Raw genomic sequence first — 18,618 nt, 5'->3', positions numbered from 1 at the left:
AATAAGAAAGATTCTGGGAAGAAAAAAAAAAAAAGAAAGATTCTGGGGTTGCTTGTTGCTGCCTCAGGGACCACCCCCCACAAGGTGCTGTGGGGAGCGGCGGGCAGGGGGCCCTGGGGCGGGAGGGGTGGGTTCATTCCCCGCTGTGACCTCGGAGGCGGAGCCGGCTCCGGAGGGCTGCACGGTTTGCAGGGTCCAGTGCGACAGGACAATGTGGGGCCCTTGTTTGCAAAGGCCTCAGAGTCTCGGGAAGGGGACGGCCGAGGTTCAGACCAAGCACTTCTGTGCAGGGGCTCGGGGCAGGGGTGGGGGGGGTGGGGGGGGCGTCCACGGCCAAGCGCCTCAGGGGAGGCCCGGGGTGGGGGGTGCGGGGCGGGGCGTGAGCCGGCCTCCGCTGAGACGGGTCGGGCACCAGCTTGCTCCGAGCGTTCGCCGCCTGTCGGGAAGGCACAGGAAATGGTTCCGTCTTTCCCCGCTGTGATTCACCCTCTCCAGCCCGGTCTTTCCAGCCTCCCTTCCTGTCCCTTCCTAGGGCAGACTCCGTCATTCCCTGGTTCTTCTGAGCAATGGAAAGGCCCGTTTGGTTGAATCCACAACGTCAGCCTCAAATCCAGTCGCACACTCATCCTGACCCTGCAGAGCAGCCAGGCCTTGCCCTGTGCTTGTCGGTGGGGGGGTGGGGGGGCGGGGCTTCTCCTCCTCCCTCTCTGTGGAACAGGAGGGGGTGCGGGGGAGGGATGGGGGGAGGGAGGAGGGGGGATGGAGGGAGGGTGGGGGAGGGGTGGAGGAGTGGAGGGATGGGGAGGGTGGGGGAGGGGTGGAGGAGTGGAGGGATGGGTGGGGTGTCGGGGGGTTGGGGGTGGAGGGTTGGAAGGGGTGGGGGGTGGGGGGTTGGAGGGGGTGGAGGGAGGTGGGGGAGGGGTGGGAGGGTAGGGGGTGGAGGGGTGGGCGGAGGAGGGGTGGGGGGTGGAGGGAGAGGGCAGATGGAGGCGGGGGCGGGGGCGGGGGTCCAGGACAGCATTCTGGCCGCCTCTTCAGCCCTGAGAAGACTTCTCACCCCCTTTGCTGCTGCCTGGGGGTATCTGCCTCTAGCCTGGAGGTTCAGGCCACAACTGGTGGGGAAACAGGTAAAGGCCCCTGTCCATGAGACAAGGCACATAAGACTCTCGGAGTCTCACAGGGAAGCCAGACAGTAAGCAGAGGCTTGTCTGGCCTCGGGACGCAATACCAGTGTCAATACCAATACCAACAGCAACAGCGAGATCAGTACCCACTGCAGCTTACACTTACCTTAGGTGGTTTTGGGTGTTGAGCACTTTGCTGACATGACAGCATTAATGTTCGTGTCCAGGAGACGCGTGCTACTACAGTCCCGTCTTTCACTGGCGAGGGGACAGGGTAGGAAAGGCACTCAAGGTGGCAGAGTCAGGAAGCGGCAGTCGGGGCCGGACACGAGGCCTCCCAAGCTCCAGGTCCAGTGCTCATGCTCAGCCTACGCCTTTCGTTCTGGAAGAGTCCGTACAAGGTGCGTGGGTAACATGGCGAGGGGCAAGAGGGCCGATTCTGCCCCTGGAGTATCCGGGTAGGCTTCATGGAAGAGGTGACGCTTGAGTTTGGCTGTAAAGGGTCCCTGGGATTTGTCAGGGGGATGAGGTGGGAAAGACACTGCAGCTGAGGGAACAGCATGTGAAAAAGCCCTGACTTTATGCTTCTCTACCTCCCCCAAGGTGGTGTGAGCGCCGTGAAGCCAGGCACACCTCTACCCCAGATGCCCTGCATGCAGAGGACATGAATATGGGTTTGGGGGGGTGGTGAATGAATGCCACCTGAGTGGGAGGTGTGGTCCCCTTGCTGCCTCTGTGCGAAGTCCTCAGGCAGGTGCTCAGGGGTGGTCTCACAGTGGCCCATAGAGTCCCCGCTGGGGGGATGGTCCCTGGTACACCAGAGAACATGACTTGCAGTTCCCGCTTGTAACCACCAGGTGTCGCTCACACCACACCAGGAAACCCAGCGCGGGGCTCCGGAACTGCAGTCGCAGAGGGCGGGGGCAATGTCATCGGTGAGCCAGAGACGGGATCTCCAGGCGACCATTCGTCCTCATTAGAGCCCGGAGTCCCTCCTCCAGGACCAGACAGCTGTGTCCAGCGTCGAGGGCTGCGCTGAGAGGCCTCCTTCTGTAGCTAGGGGCAGCTGTAGGTGAGGAAGCAGGATGGCCTTGGGGAATGGGTGCTGGAGCCAGATCCGGGAGGTCTGTGACCGTCACTTCCGTTCGTCCAGCAGCCCTGCCACTGCCCGCTGCCCCTGCCCACAGCCTTGGCCTTGGCCTTTCAGGGAAGGCTGCTTGTGCAAGGGCTCTCATCAGCCGCCCAATGCCCCCCGCCCAGGCTGCCCTCCCTGGACACTCAGCTGGCCCCGAGGAGTGATATCAACCTTCCTACACACCTCCAAGGCAGCTGGCCCTGTTCCCTGTGTGAGGTCTTACTTAACTCGGGGTTCTAAGCCCCTGGGGTCCAGCCACTCCTGCCTTCAGCCACACGGCTGAGATCTGGAAGCTTCCTGGCCTTGTGGGGAGGAAGTGGTCACGCGGGCCATGGGCATGCATTTCCTACTGCTCAGACTCAGGTGAAGAAAACCAGGCCTGTGTGTTTCTGTAACTCAGCCCTGTCCACGGAGCCATTATTCTCACTGCTGGCAGATAATGTCATCTTGGCCAATTCCAGGTAAACACGGTCATTTGAACTCACACAGTTTGGGGATGTCCCTTTGCTCTTCCTTCCACCTGAAGTGGCAGCTACATTCTAGGGGTTTATGGGGACTTACAGGCTTCCCTGGTGGCTCAATGGTGAAGAACCTACCTTCCAATGCAGGAGATGGGGGTTTGATCCCTGTGTCAGGAAGATGCCCTGGAGAAGGAAATGCAACCCACTCCAGTATTCTTGCCTGGGAAATCCCATGAACAGAGGAGCTTGGTGGGCTGCCGTCCACGGGGTCACAGAGTTGGACTTGGCTTAGTGATTGAACAACGACAGTGGGGACTTACCGCACTGGGGAGGCACCTGGTACGCATTGCCCCACGCCCATGCCAGTGTCCCTGCAGGGAACTGTCACTCCTGACCCCTCTCCTCCAGGTGCCCGTCCCCGAGGTGCCCGTCCTCCATGGGGAGTGTTTCCTTTGTGTCAGTCGGCTCGTGGCATGGTCTAACCTCTGCCCCGCTGCCAGCTTCCTCCCTGTTAGCACCGTGAGCCTCCACATACCCACTCCCTGGGTTCCATCTCTCCTCAGGTGTCCAGCCTCTCGGGGCTTCTTGTGCCCTTATTGCCCGAGGAGGGTGGGATGCAGGACCCCTCTCAGAACCCCGGGCATATCCTCCGCTGGGCCTCGCCTCACCCGCCGCGGGAGGAGCTCCGTCTCATTTGGGAGTGGGGAGAATTGGGGTGTTCTCAGGACCTGATTTTCTTCCCACATCTTTCTAGAACCACATTAAAAAAAAAATGGTCGAGATTTTGCATTCTCTGCCTTGAGGGGACAGCTGCCTGTCCAACAGGGAGGGTCTGAAGAAGGTGTGTGCATGTGTGTGTGTGTGTGTGTGTGAATGCACATCACGGGTGTTAATGCTCCCAGTCTTTCCACCCAGTCCGCCTGAATGGCTCCTGTTCCATGTGACTGGGCGTGGCCGCCTTCCTAACCTCTGGACGCCCAGGCTGGGGCAGGTGTGTGCCAGGCCGTGAGCACACGCTGTCAGCACGCTGGGCTTCTGCTCCGGCTCGTAGAGCAGATCTGACCTTAGACTCAGAGTACCCTAGCGTGAACCACGTGCGTGCGTGCCCAGATGCTTCAGTCATGTCTGACTCTGCATCTCCACGCACTGCGGCCCGCCAGGCTCCTCTGTCCATGGGATTCTCCAGGCAAGAATACTGAGGTAGGTTGCCATGCCCTCCTCCAGGGGATCTTCCTGACCCAGGGATTGAACCTGGGTCTCCCACATTGTGGGCAGATTCTTTACCGTCTGAGCCACCAGGGAAGTCCTGTGAACCACATAGTTAACCTAAAACTGTCTTCTCGCCTCATTAAAAAAACAGGTGGAAGGAATTTTAAAAATGTATTTCTTTTAACCCAATAGGTGCAAAATGTCATCATTTCAGCATGGAATCAGTCTAAAAGTTGTGGGTGACTTAGCTTAAGTTCTTCCTGTGAAGTCTCTGAAATATGGCGTGTGTTCTACAAGTGCAACGCATCTCAACCTGGACTTTTACCCAGCAATATCTGACTTGTGTTTAGACTTGACAAAACAGTTGGAAAAGTAGGTTCGCATGCACAAGTTGACTAAAGGTGCCCAGTAATCGAATCCTGTATCAGTTTAAAATGGGGTCAAATAAATAGCGTGGTTCTCCTGCCTCACAGGCCGCAGGCCGCGTGCTCACCGGCCGCCTGGGGCCGGCGACTGCCGCCCTGGACAGAGCGGGCCGCAGTGTCCTCTCCTCCCGGCGCTTTCCTTCCTTTTTCTTCTTAAACTGGACTCATGGGCTCCTCTCAGATGCCCAAGATTCTGCCCTACTGGCTCTTCCAGTTTCCCCAGACCCGGCCTCAGTGCTCTGACCACACACTGAGTGGTCGCCAGTGCAGATTTGTTTTAAAATAAATGACTGTGACTTTGAGGTATCCAGAGACAAACCCTTGGGTCCTGGGCCTTCGTCTGAAGATGTTGTTCAGTCGCTAAGTTGTGTCTGACTCTTTGCAACCCCGTGGACTGCAGCATGCCAGGCCTCCCTGTACTTCACCATCTCCTGGAGTTTGCTCAAATTCACGTCCATTGAGTTGGTGGTGCCATCCAACCATCTCATCCTCTGTCACTCTCTTCTTTTGCCCTCACCCTTTCCCAGCATCAGGTCTTTTCCAGTGAGTCGGCTCTTTGCATCAGTTGGCCAAAGTATTGGAGCTTCAGCTTTAGCATCAGTCCTTCCAATGAGTATTCAGGATTGATTTCCTTTAGGATTGACTGGTTTGATCTTTTTGCAGTCCAGTGGACTCTCAGGAGTCTTCTCTAGCACCACAGTTCAAAAGCACCAATTCTTTGGCATTCAGCCTTCTTTATGATCCAACTCTCACATCCATACATGACTACTAGAAAAACCATCCTCAGGAAATGAGGTTGCAGCCAAACATTGAACGGACAAAGAACTTGTATCCAGAATATACAAAAAGCTCTCAACACTCATGAAAAAGAAAACAAACAACCTCATAAAAAGTGGGTGGAAGATTTGAACAGACACTTTCCTAAAACCAACGTTTGGATGTCGTGTCAGGACCTGAAAAGGCACTCGTCATCGTTAACCATTAGTGAACGGCAGATGGAGACGCCAGGAGACACACGCCTGTTAGGGTGGAAACTGCGAAACAGTGTGAGTGATGCCAGGAGGCAGCGCTGTGGGGCTCCCCTGCTGGCAGGAGTGCGTGGTGGCACAGCCGCTGATGAAGTCTAAGAACCTTCTCTTCCAGGTGGGGTTTGGAGAACATCCAGGCAGGAACCAGGGGTAGGACTGGAGTCCTAAGCTACTCCAAACGCCATCTGTGGTGTAGCAGAACCAGCATCACCTGGGCACTTTGGAGAAATGCACAATCTCGGTCCCATGGTGGAATCAGAATCCTGGAGACAGAGTCCAGATCGGCGTTATTCAGGGTTTCCTGGTGATTCTTATGCCCAGTCAAGTCCAAGAAACATCACTGACCCACGGCATCTGCATTTCACAGGTGTGGGGACTCATGTCCACAGGCCTGGTCTGGGTTCACCTTCTGGAGGGTGGCTGAGTGGCACCAGAAAGTGTATCGGGCCTTTGGGCTGTGAAGAATGTAGTTCAACACCTCTGGGAAAAAAAAAATTTGTCTGGGGGACCCAACTTACAACTTGTCAAAAACCACCTGGGTGGTTGTCATCATGAAATAGAGCTCAGAGGCTCATTCTTCCAGAAAAGAAACCCATCCATCTGTTTGCAGTCAGGGGAGGGTGTTCATGCAACACCAGATGCTGCTCTGGGTGCTATGGTAACGGCATGCGTTGGTCAAGACCATCCTGCCCTGCATACAATTTCTGAAACAAGCTAAACACTTGCTGTGCAAGTTACTGGCACTCCCGGGCTTGTCCCTGCTCTGGAAATGTAGCCTGCCATCCCCTCCTCTTCTGTCAGGGCCGTATTTACCTTTCATACCCAGCCCAAATGTCCCCTTCTTCCCACTTGGGCCAGTGACCGTGTCTTTACATGGCTTGCCTTCTCCCTGTGCCCCAGTTTCTCTCTTGTAAAGATGCAGCTCATTGGATTGGATGAGCCGTTGAATGTGTTTTTACGTGGTGTTTTCCTCTCTGTGTGCCCCGTCTCCCTCCTATGAAGATGCTGGTCATTGGATTCAAGCCCTCCCTACGCCTGAGTGACCTCATCTCAACTAATTACCATCTGCAAACACCTTATTTCCAAATAAGGTCACAAGCACAGGCTCCAAATATTAGGATGTCAGCCTATCTTTTGGGGGACACAATTCAACTCACAGCTGAGGGGCTCACAGCTGTGGGCTTTGGGGTTCAGTCTTGGTGGTGGACCTTTGTGAGCCTTTTGGAACATTCCTCAAAACCGTACCCCCACCACCTCCCACCCATTGGAGCTAGCTTGGACCAGTCTTTGAGACTCAGTGGGTGTCTCTTCTCAACTTTGCCCTCATCAGCAGCATGGTGCTTGGCCGAGGCCAAGCTTGGAGAGGAGCAGTGACCTTACGGAAATTGGGGAACCTTTCAAATTAGGATTCTTTTTTTTTCCTTCTCTTCCCAACTCACCACACTGCTCGTGCTGCTCCTTGTTTGAGGGTCCAAGCCACCTCCGGCCTCTGGCCAGCCCTGGAGTTGGGCGGCTGGTGCTCCCAGGCGGAGGGCTCCGGAAGGTATGTGCCTTCTGGTGATCTGGGCGTGGCTGTGGGGCCAGACTGGGGAGAACACCTGGCTTCCCAGGGGATTAGCCGCCGGGGCCCCCACGGGCGTGAGGACCCAGCTGTTGCTTTCAGAGTCCCGCTGACAGGTGTGCCGAAGGGCAGAGGGTGCTATTAGAAAAGAGAGACTGTGTGATTTACAGCAGCGGCGGCCCGGGACGGCTGGGCTTGTGGACACTGGGAAGATGGAAGCGAGCTGGCGGATGCTAACGGGATGAGGGATCTGCATTTCATGGAGACGGTGTGTCGGAGTCCGCGCTGCCTGAGATTAAATGACCCGTCCCCTGCATACAGAAAGGCTGGAATAAATCAGGCTTTCCTGCAAGCGGGGTGGCAGGGAGTTAATTAGGAACGAGAAAAATACATTTCAACTCACAAAGAAGCCCTGTGAGCAAGCGAGGAGCATTCCCAACCCCTACCGGGGGTTTCACTCTTGGGGAGAGGATGAGGTTTGCCCCTCCTTCCGAAGGACACACAGGACCCCGGAGACGTCAGAGAGGAAAGCGGGGTGGAGGGAGCTGGTGTGGGCAGGAGACCCCTGCTGTGTCTAGCCGGAAGTGATGGTGGCCTGGACTCAGGCGGGTGGAGGCCACGATGGAGAGAGAGGGACGGTGCGTGGCACCCCCATCACGAGACCCTCCTCGGAGCACTCCTGCGCCGGGACACTGATGGCTGGACCTCTGCCCAGGCTGGCATGGGCTCGCCCTGGCATGACCTTCCACCTGCTTGGTTCTGCTTCTTTTCTGAGCCCTGAGTCCCCGGAGGCAGGGATCCTGTCTGGAAATTGTGGCACTCAGGGATGCAAAAGAGGCTTTTGTTAAATACAGGTTCTCCAAACAGAAAAACGGGAAATGGGAAAGGAACCACGTGCTATGGACCCCCAAAGTTGGGCATGCAATGCTCTGAGAACTCCCTGACATGGTGGGAGCCATCAGCCCACTTCTCAGAGGCTGTAGGTGGGAGCGGAGGCCCGGCGGGGCAGCTGGAGCGGAAACGGTGATGAAGGGCTCCCAGCATCTCTGAGAGAGGTTGGGAGGTGCTCCCTCAGGGCCCCACTTGCCTCCTCCCCGCGTGGGGCTTCCGCCTCTGGCCGATCCCACGTCCCCCTGAGACTCTGCAGTCCCCGAATTGGTGTTCCCCCCCTCACAAAGCCAGCCGGGGTGGTCAGAGGACAGGGAGGCCGGCTGGGTGCCCCCGTCCTTGTGGGAGGTGCTCAGGGGTTCCAGTGGGGTGTTGTGGGGGGCGTGAATTGCTGAGCCCTCCTCCCGTGGATCCGCATGACCACCTGACGCCTAGATGGGGGTGTGCAAACTTCCAGATGCAGCCAGACGCTCTGTGGACAAGAATGTGGATCTTGAGGAAAGCTTTATGGTGTTTACCTTGCAGAAGTGTTATGTGCTCATGGCAGCACTCAGATTTGTGCCTGGCAGGAGGCGAGCCCCGCCCTGCTTCCTCCGTCCCTAAACCCAGAGGTGAGCCCTGCTGACGAGGGGCATCTCCAGCCCGGGTGTCCTGTGCGCACGCAAGCCTGCACACGTGGACGTCTGCGTGCTTTGCCCACATATCACACACAGCGTCTTCCACGGGACAGTACATCTTGGCCATCTGTGTACCTTGGACATACAGGACTGCCTTGGTCACTTACGAGCCTGGCATTCCGTGGGTTCTCTTAGCGCTCTGTGGCCTGCTGAATTCTTCTTCTGGGGGGCATTTACAAGCAAGGCTGCAGTGGGCACCCATGGACACTGTGCACTGCAGTGTGCACTGCGGTGGGTGTTTCGGTGGCTGAGGAGTGAGGCCCAGATCTCCTGGGCAGGTGACTTAACTCTGTGCCTCGGTTTGCTGATCTGACAAATGGGATTCCCCGCCCTCCTTCACAGGACGCTAGGGGTGAGTGTTCAGCAGCTGTTTGCTCCCACGTGGGTTAGGCTCTCTGATTTCAGGTCTCTGCCTGGGCGTGGGTGGCTCGGACCTGGGCCCAGCATCCGGGCCGCCCCCGGCTCTGGGCCGGCCGGAGAACAATGCCCAGTGCTGGGGGAGCAGCAGGCCGTTCCCTGGCTGTCAGGGCGTGAGGATTAGATGCAGAATAATGCAGTCCCCGATCAAACCTGCAGCTGTAACTCAGGCCCAGACGCTGCCAGCGCCATAAATTTGGGCAGAAAGTGCAGCTCTAGCAGTTTGCGAACAAGAGCGGGGGAGGCCGGGTGAATTATGGCCGCCGGGGAAGCGAGGCCCCCTGCCCGGCATTGTTAGCCAGAGCCAGGGATTGATTACTCACTGGCTTAATGAAATTGAATTTTAATTTATATCCCAGCCCTTGATGGGGGTGGGGGTGTGTGTGCCTGGCAGAAGTGGGCTCAGCCCCAGGGTGGGGGGGCTCCTTTATAAGGGGTGGTGGGCTGCAGCCAAATCCTCCAGGAGGGGATGATGGGCATCCGTGGTGGCATCTGACCTGCCACCTGGGGCGCTTTGGAAAGTTGTGGGACCTCCTTGAGCTTCCTCCCATCTGGGCATACCGGCCCAGCTCAGGTGCCCACCTCCAGCAGGTCCTTTCCTGCCCTTCATGGGTGCTGGAAGCCACATGAGGTGCTCAGACCAGGGGGGAGAGGAGAGTTCAAGATTCAGGGAGCTCTTTGGGGGGTCTCCAACTCACCTGTCCCGCGTATCCAAAGATGACACTTTCCAACTGCTGCTGCGGGTTGCCACGCTGACGCAGTATTTTGGAAGGCCTGCTGAGCGTGGGGCGCCCGCCCCGTGGGCACCTGAGTTCCGAGGGGCATTGGCCTCTCTGTGGGGTGCACAGGTCACACGTGTGCAGGGAGGCTGGCCAGCCTGCACTTCCCGTCCTGGGTCATCACAGCCCGCTGAGCGCAGGCCGGCCGCCAGCCCCCATCCTCAGCCGGAGGCGATGAGAGCTCCTCCCCCCAGGGGCCTCGGGGGCTCCGCAGGTCGTGTTCCTAAGTGTCTGGCTCTCAGTGGAGGCCGTTTCCTCACGGAACCTCCCTAGAGGCTGCTCAGGTCTCACTGGGGTGGGGGGCCGGGCCTGGAGGGCGAGTGACCCCAGCACCCACCCCTGTGGCCTAGATGATAAGAGGGTCTTTTTTGGACCCAGTGAGAAGAGGGGCATCACACAGGAGTGAAGGCCCGTGGGCATCCTGGGAGCAGGGCTTATCCCCGCCCGGGGCGGGTCCTTGAGAGCACACAGCAAGAGAGCAAGAGAGTTGGCACCAGCCCGGGCCACCTGGGCATGGACCGGGTGTGGCGTCCTCAGGCCTGTAGGCCCCATGGACTGGAGGGGAAGGTAGAAGGTAGGTGGTTCCTGAGTCATCAGGCAGAAAAGAGGCTGAGTGTCCGCCATCCCTTTCTCTTCCAGAGATCAACTTCCACCTTCACAATTTTTGGTGCCTGGATGGTTCCTTCAGAGACAGAAAAAGATGCCCATCCTCTGGGTGACCCCGGCCAGGGTGGCCTGCTAAGTGGGCACAGGAATGTTAGCCCCACGTGGACTCTGGCGGGGGACAAAGGGTCTTGATCAGCACAGACACACCCTCCTGACCCCAGCTGCATCTTTCTTTAAAAAAAAAAAAAATTATCTATTTATTTATTTGGCTGCATCAGCTCTTAGTGCTACATGCGGGATCTTCATTTTGTTTTGTGAGGTCTTTCGCTGGGCTCCAGAGTGTGTAGTCTCACTAGTGTTATGCAGGCTTAGCTGCCCCAAGGCATGTGGGATCTTAGTTCTCCCACCAGGGATCGAGCCTATGTCCCCTGCATTCCAAGGCAGATTCTTAACTACTGGACCACCAAGGAAGTCCTCGCATCTTTCTTTAAATCATCTTTATTTTTTTTCCGATATACACAAATTGATGAGAAAAGGAAGTCTTGCATTGTCCTGACTTATGGGAAGCCAGCGCTGTTTTCTCAACAAAATAAGTGTCTCCAACACATCGTGTAGTATTATCATGTAGCTCACAAATATAATGTATGCATAAGTGTATATAGATGCTATTTCTATACACCACATATATGATGTTATAGTATGTTTTGTATTATTAAAAAAAAGCCCATACCTCTCAGATCACATGTGTTGCGTGTTGAAAACACCCCATTGTCTGAGTGGGTGGCTGAGTTCTTTCAGGCGAGGGTCTGGTGGTTGTGTGTATTGCTAAAACGTTCACAGCTCGAGAGCAAGCAAACCCACTCACGAGGATCGCTGACCACGCTGGCTCTGCTGGGGCTGGGGAGGAGAGTGCGGCCCGGGTCAGGGCTGGCCGGGGGGGAGGTGTCGGCTGTAAGGGGTGGGGATGGTGTGAGCTGGGCATTGAGTGAGACCCCGGCCCTGGGCTGGGGGCTTCATCCACCCCCCAGCAGCTCTCGGAGGGGTCTTAATAGCCCACTTCATTGCACTGTCTTCTCGTGAAGAGTTCAGCACACAGAAGGCCACTGGGAGATGCCACATGAGACGGGTGCCCCCGAGCCGGGTACCCTGCCCAGCTCCATGGAGGCCTCTGCTCCCTGTGCAGGTCTTTCCCGGGGGTCTTATGAAAGAGATGGACCCTGGTGGTGGGGCCCCCCAACCCCGTGACCCCTGCCCTGGTCCTTTCCCGTCCGCCTCCCAAGAAAGAGCCAGGTTCCCCGTTGACCGTTTACCTCCGTGTTGCACGAATGTACGTTGTTACCATGTATGTTGGAGACCGTGTACGAGACACGCGGTGTGTTTCACACAGATCCGTGCCCAGGGCACAGCTGGGAACACGGAGACAGCTCTCGAGTCCCGTGGTCCTGAGGGCCAGCCTGCTCCCGGGGCGTCAGTAAGCCCGGGGCGTCTGGAGAGCACTTCCTTCTCACACAGGCCACCCTGGGCCAGCGATGGGGGTGCAGGATGTGTCGGGATGGGTTTTAGGGTCTGGGGGCCTCCCCGGCGGTGCAAGGCCGCAGTGGGCCCAGGTGGCTGGAGGGGGATGAGCTCTCCCTTTCTGCTCTGCGTTGCTGCCCAGGAGGGAGGCCCCTGGTTCCCGCTCCAGGAGCCGCGTGGGAGGTCTGTGGCCCGGGCTGTCCAGGTCAGGCCCCTTCCCTGCGGATCCAGGGAGACTTGTGGCGCCCTGACAGCGAGCCTGGGGGATGGTCCTTGGGTTTGCCAAGAGGACAGCTGCCTGTTTGGGAGACATTGAAGAGGGCGAGGGGCATTGGGGGCCAGGTGGCAGCCAGCCTGGAGGGTGCTGGGCCACCGACTGGGGCGGGGTCTCCACCCACATGTGCGCCACCACCAACCTGACCCCCCACCCAGCATGAGCAGATGCGCGTGTGTGTACATGGACACACACACACGTATACCCCACCATATGCACACAGACGTGTGCACACACAGCCATACACACTCAACCACACACACTCAACCACACAGACACAACCACATCCACACCACACTCAACCACACACACAGCCACACACACACACACAGCCACACACACACACACAGCCACACACACACATACACACCACACACACACACAACCACACACACACCACACACACACACAACCACACACCACACATACACACAACCACACACACACACCATACACACTCAACCACACACATACAACCACACACACAACCACACACACACCACACACACACAACCACACATACACACCACACACACAACCACACACACAACACACTCAACCACACACACACACAGACACACACATACACACACACAGCCACACACACACACACACCACACCCACACCACACTCAACCACACACATGCAGCCACACACACACACCACACATAACTACACACACACACACCACACACACCACACACACAACCACACCCAAACCACACACGCACCACACCCACACAGCCACACACACACACAGCCACACACACACCACACACAACCACACACACAACCACACACACACCACATACACACACAACTACACACACAACCACACCCAAACCACACATGCACCACACCCACACAGCCACACACACAACCACATCAAAACCACATGCACACCACACCCACACAGACACACACACACACAGCCACACATACTTAACCACACACACAACCACACACAATGAGACAACCACACACACAGCCACACACACACAACCACACACACCACACACACACAACCATATACACACCACACACACACCACACACACACTTGCACACACATTCTCACCACTAGAGGGTACTAGAAGTCTTCCCAGCCTAAAAACTCATTTGCTGAAACTGATGAATGTACGCGTGTGTGCATGCGCACGCACACACACACATGCACACACATCCACACAGTCAAAAAAAAAAGGATAGAAAGAAAAAGAAAAGAAAACGTCTGAAAAAATATAGCAGTTGATGGTAATTCAAGCCGACGATGGCTGTAAATCCGGAGGCTGATAATAACAAAGCGTGAACGAGGGCTGGGCCAGATTAGCAGGCATGCTTAATGCTTTCCTCGCAGGTCAGTGGCTTCCCTGGTGGCTCAGCGGTAAAGAATCCGCCTGCCAACCGAGGAGACGCAAGAGATGCGGGTTCAATCCCTGGGTCGGGAAGATCCCTGGAGAAAGAAGTACAACCCACTCCAGTATTGTTACCTGGGAAATCCCGTGACACAGGAGCCTGACGGGCTACAGTCTGTGGGGTCGCAAAAGAATCGGACACGACTGAGCGACTAAAGAACAGCAACCCCGGTCAGTAGACCGCACTGAGATGTCTCCTGACGTGCACACCGGCTTCCTCGGCCCCTCGTCCAGGCTCGGGGCATCTGGGCACCTCCTTCTCACACCCTCCTCCACTTGGGTGGGCATCAGAAATCGTGTTTCAGACGGCAACACCCCGGGTTGAGCTGGCCACCCCGCTTCCCGCTCACGATCTGGAAGTGGTTTCTGCAGGTGTGGCCATGTGGGAACTCCCCTGTCCGGGTGGGCCCGGCCCAGCCCCTCGCCCTTGCTCCGGGAGAACCAGGGGCAGCTCGAGCTGCTCTTACTGCACCCGTGCTGGCAGCCTGTCTTTCCCCCTCCCTCTCCTCTGGAGCACGCGGCCACCGGGAAGTCTGGGGAGTTGTTTGCTTGAAGTGGTCAGGGCCTCGGGGCCAGGGGGGAGGTGGACTTCCTTGGGGTGAGTTCTGGGCCCAGCCTCCCTGGCCCAGGCTCTGTCTGAAGGTCTGCCTTCCTTCCTTCTTTGGTGCCCAGCTACGCCCAAAGTCAGACACACCCTCAAGGTCAGACGCAGCCTCAGGGCCCTCGTAAGGAGACTGCGGGGCCTCCGCCGTGAGTCTGGCCTACCCCTGCCGGGGCTCCAGGCGCAGGGCCGTGCTCTGTCCTCAGCCCCTCCCAGCACACCGGCCCTGTCTGTCTTTCCTGCACCCTGGAGGCAGGCTGGCTCCCTGGCTCCTCGCCAGCACTCCCTGCGTGACCCAGGTTTGGGGACAGAAGGATGACAGAGACCCAGGAAGGGGTCCCAGGGGTGTGGGGAGCGTCCGAGCCCCCCCCGCCCCCGACTGCAGACCCAGCAGGGAGGTAGCCTGAGTCCAGGTGGAGGTAGGCATGAGGCCTGGGGGCCTGTGCCGCCAGGGATGAAAGTGCGCCCCAACCTGGACAGAGGCTGACATCTCGGGGAATGCAGTCAGTCTTTCCGAACACTGAGCACCGAGTGCATGCCATGCGTGTGACCAGGTGACCAAGAAAGCACCCTGGCTCTGCTGGAGTTTACATCCTGGGTCTGTTTCTTGTGGCTTCTGTAACAAATGACCTTGAACCATGTGACTCAAAGCAACAGAAACATCCTCTGTCCTGGTTCTGGAGACCAGAGGTCCACGATCAAGGTGGCCGCAGGGCTGGTCTCCCTCCAGGGCTCGAGGGGAGGGTTCTTCCCGCCTCTTCCGGCTCTGGTGGCCCCCGGTTTTCCTTGGCCTGTGGCCACATCACCCCATCCCCTGCCTCTGTCCTCACAGGGTCATGCTCTTTCTGAGTTTCTGTATCCAACTCTCCTCCTTGCTTCTCCTTTAAGGACTCCGGTCACTGGATTAGAGACACCCTTTGTCCACTATGACCTCATCGATTCTTTGTTGTGTTCAGAGGAGTTTTTTGACATATAAAATTTATAAACATCAAAGTTGCACCGCTTGATGTTTTGGTATATGCATTCATTGTGAAAAGATGCCACAATCAAGTTAACCAATCCATCCCCTTGTGTGGTTGCCAGTGTGTGTGTGTGTGTGTGTGTGTGCTCACGCATGTGGTGAGTGAAAGTGAAAGTGGCTCAGTGGTGTCCGACTCTGCAGCCACGTGGACTATACAGTCCATGGAATTCTCCAGGCCAGAATACTGGAGGGGGTAGCTTTTCTCTTCTCCAGGGGAGCTTCCCAACCCAGGGAGGGAACCCAGGTCTCCCACATCGCGGGCAGACTCTTTACCAGCTGAGCCACCAGGGAAGCCTACTGGAGTGGGTAGCCTATCCCTTCTCCAGTGGATCTTCCCGACCCAGGAATCGAACCGGGGTCTCCTGCATTGCAGGCGGATTCTTTACCAACTGAGCTATGAGGGAAGCCCGTGTGTGGTGAGAAGTCTTCTTGTTTTAAAGGCTTTTGTGATGTGGACCATTTTTAAAGTCTTGACTGAATTTGTTACAGTTATTGCTTCTGTTTTATGCTTAGGTGACCCCAACGAGGGGTCGATGGAATCTTCACCCCCTGTATTGGAAGTGTGGAGTTTTAACCACCGGAGCTCGAGGAAGTCCCAGAACTCTCTATTTAAGATGTATCCTCACAGCAAGCTCACTCATACGATGCTGTGCTGTTACCCAGTCTCACCGCGCTGTCAGTTCCCAGAACTCCTGCGTCTCGCGTACCTGAAGCTTTGTAGCTCATCTTAAACGGATCACATTTGCAAGGACCATGTTTCCAAATCAGGTCGCCTGCCTGTGTATGGGGGTTAGGTCTTCATTGTATCTCGAGTGGGACAAGGAGGGTTAGAGAGGGCTGAGGGGACCTACCCGCAGCAGAGGAGCAGTAGCCCTGCAGCCCTCAGACGGGAAGAGTTTGGGGGAGGTGCCCCCGAGGGGCACGTCTAGCCTGGCTGGATGTGGAGAGCGGGCAGGACAAGGTTCCGGAAGGGACCAGACGGGGCTGGCTGCTAAGCCAGGGTCGGTCATTCTCATCCACCCCCTGCACCTCCCAGTGGGAAGGTCTGTGGCAGGGGAGTGAGGTGACCCAGTCGTGTTCCAGGAAGACCCCCCTCTGCTGGGGGTTCTGCCCTTGGATCCGTGCACAACATCTGCGGGGTGGGTGGGGTCTGTTAGTTTTGACTGGAAAAATTACATCTTCATTTTCTTGAACCCCTGACTGAAAGTGAGTCTCTCCTTCCGCTGTGAATGGACACGGTGGCCTCAGGGCTGTGGGCACAGCCTCTGGGACTTGCTGATGGACAGAAGCCCAGCGTCCCTGGGTCCCCTGCGGCTGTCACAGGAGACTTGAGACCCCCTGTGCTCGTCCCGCCTCTGGGATAATGACAGTGGTCGCCCCATCGCTGGGTCTTCTTGTTGAATATTGTTATTTAACACCTTTGTGGCAAAGCACATAAGTTACCAGATTATGGGCTTGCTCTTTAAATATTTTGATAACTGTATTTCAACAAAGACAGCTTCCTTTGCAAGCCTATGAATTTTATTTTATGCATCTAAAAATGTTATTTTAATGTTGGAGAGGGTGTGGAGAAAAGGGAGCCCTCCTACACTGTTGGCGGGGATGTGAGTGGGTGAAGCTACTGTGGAAAACAGTACTGGGGCTCCTTAAAAACCAAAAACAGGGTTACCATATGACCCAGCCAGCTTACTCCTGGGCGTATATCCAGACGAAACTATAATTCAAAAACATTCACACAGTCCTATGTTCACAGAAGCACTGTTTACAATAGCCAAGACGTGGGAACAAGCCGAATGCCCGTCGACAGAGGAATGGATAAGAAGATGTGGTTCATAGACCACGGAGTACTAGTCGGCCGTAAAGAAGGATGAGACACTGCCACTCGTGGCAACGTGAGAGCCTGACCTGCACGTCACCACACGAAGTGCAGCAAGTCAGACAGACAAATATCATACGATATCGCGTGCGTGTATAATCTGAAAAATAATACAACGGAATTATTCACAAAACAGACACAGACTCACAGAGGTAGAAAATAAACTTATGGTAGCCAAAGATGAAAGGAGGAGAATAGATTAGGAGTTTAACAGATACTGCTATATATAAGCAGAGAAACAACAAGCCTTCACTGTAAGCCCAGGGAACTACATGCAGCATCTTACACGAACATATCTGAAACATGTCATAAAAGATATGAAGCATAGCACAAACGTATCTTAAAACATATCACTGGAGAAGGAAATGGCAACCCCCTCCAGGATTCTTGCCTGGAGAATCCCATGGACAGAGGAGCCTGGCGGGCTACAGTCCATGGGGTCCCAAGAGTTGGACACGACTGAGCGACTAAACCACAGTACATATCATAAAAGATATGAAGCATATAAAGAATCTGAGGAAATATTAATCCCTTTGCTGTACACCTGAGACTGACACCGTGCGGTAAATCACCTACTTCAACGTGGACACTGATGTTCTGAGGAGGGGTCCCTGGGTTTCCAGGCGTCCAGGGGGTTCGTGGCACAAACACGGATGAGTCGCTGCAGGTCGGGTCGACCAGTCGGGGATGATCCGGTCGATGGGGCTGGCCCTGGTCTGGGCTGGAGAGAGACCGAGGACTGGAGGTTATGAAGTGGGGCAGAGGGTTAGGCTTCCGGCTTGAGTGATTGGTGGGGGGTGATGGCATGTACGAGGGGGGAAGGGGAAGAGGATTTGGGGGGAAATGGCACGTTTTTGGTTTGAGTATCTACTGTGGGCAAATCCCACTGGAGAAGCCAAGGGGCCCCGGTCTCACTAGACCTGAGATTAACAGCAGCTGGGCTGGAGTTGCCAATCCGGCGGGGTCCCTGTGCGTGCTCGCTTGGGCCTCACGGTTACCCCGTGAGCACGTCACCCAGGTTTTATAGCTTCATTTTACAGACGGCCTTTCCTAGGGAGGTGGGTTACAGAAAGGCATCTTTTTAAAAAATAATTTTGCTCATTTATTGTTTACTTTTGGCTGTTCTGGGTCCTCGTTGCTGGCGGGGGGGAGGCTCCTCTTCCTGTGGAGCACCGGCTCTGGACGCAGGCTTCAGGGGCTGCTCTACAGCAGGCTCAGGGTTCTGGTGCACGCGGCTTAGTTGCTCCGGGGCATGGGGGATCTCCCCGGACCAGGGATTGAACCCGTGTCTCCTGCATCGGCAGGTGCATTCTTATCCACCGTACCCCCAGGAAGCCCCAGAAAGTTATCTTAGCACTTAGGTGTCCCCATGGCACCCCTGGGAGGCTGCCTGTTCAGCACACAAATGCACAAGGACCCCTTCCTGTGGGGCCCACCCGAGCACACCTGTCTCTGAGATGTCTGGTGCCCGCCTGGCGCTGGACCTCGGCTGGGGGCACCCAAGGGCAACAGCGGCCCTCGTTCTGGAGGAGCTGACGGCCTTTTGGCCTCAGGCTCTGTCTCTCTGCCCGTCTGTCTCTCTGTTTCCCACCTCCCCCCGTCTGCCC

Source organism: Bos taurus, chromosome 25, assembly GCF_002263795.3.
Source record: "Bos taurus isolate L1 Dominette 01449 registration number 42190680 breed Hereford chromosome 25, ARS-UCD2.0, whole genome shotgun sequence".
In the NCBI taxonomy this organism is placed as follows: Eukaryota; Metazoa; Chordata; class Mammalia; order Artiodactyla; family Bovidae; genus Bos; species Bos taurus.
The sequence above is the reverse complement of the archived record's forward strand: the minus strand, read 5'-3'. Positions refer to the sequence as shown.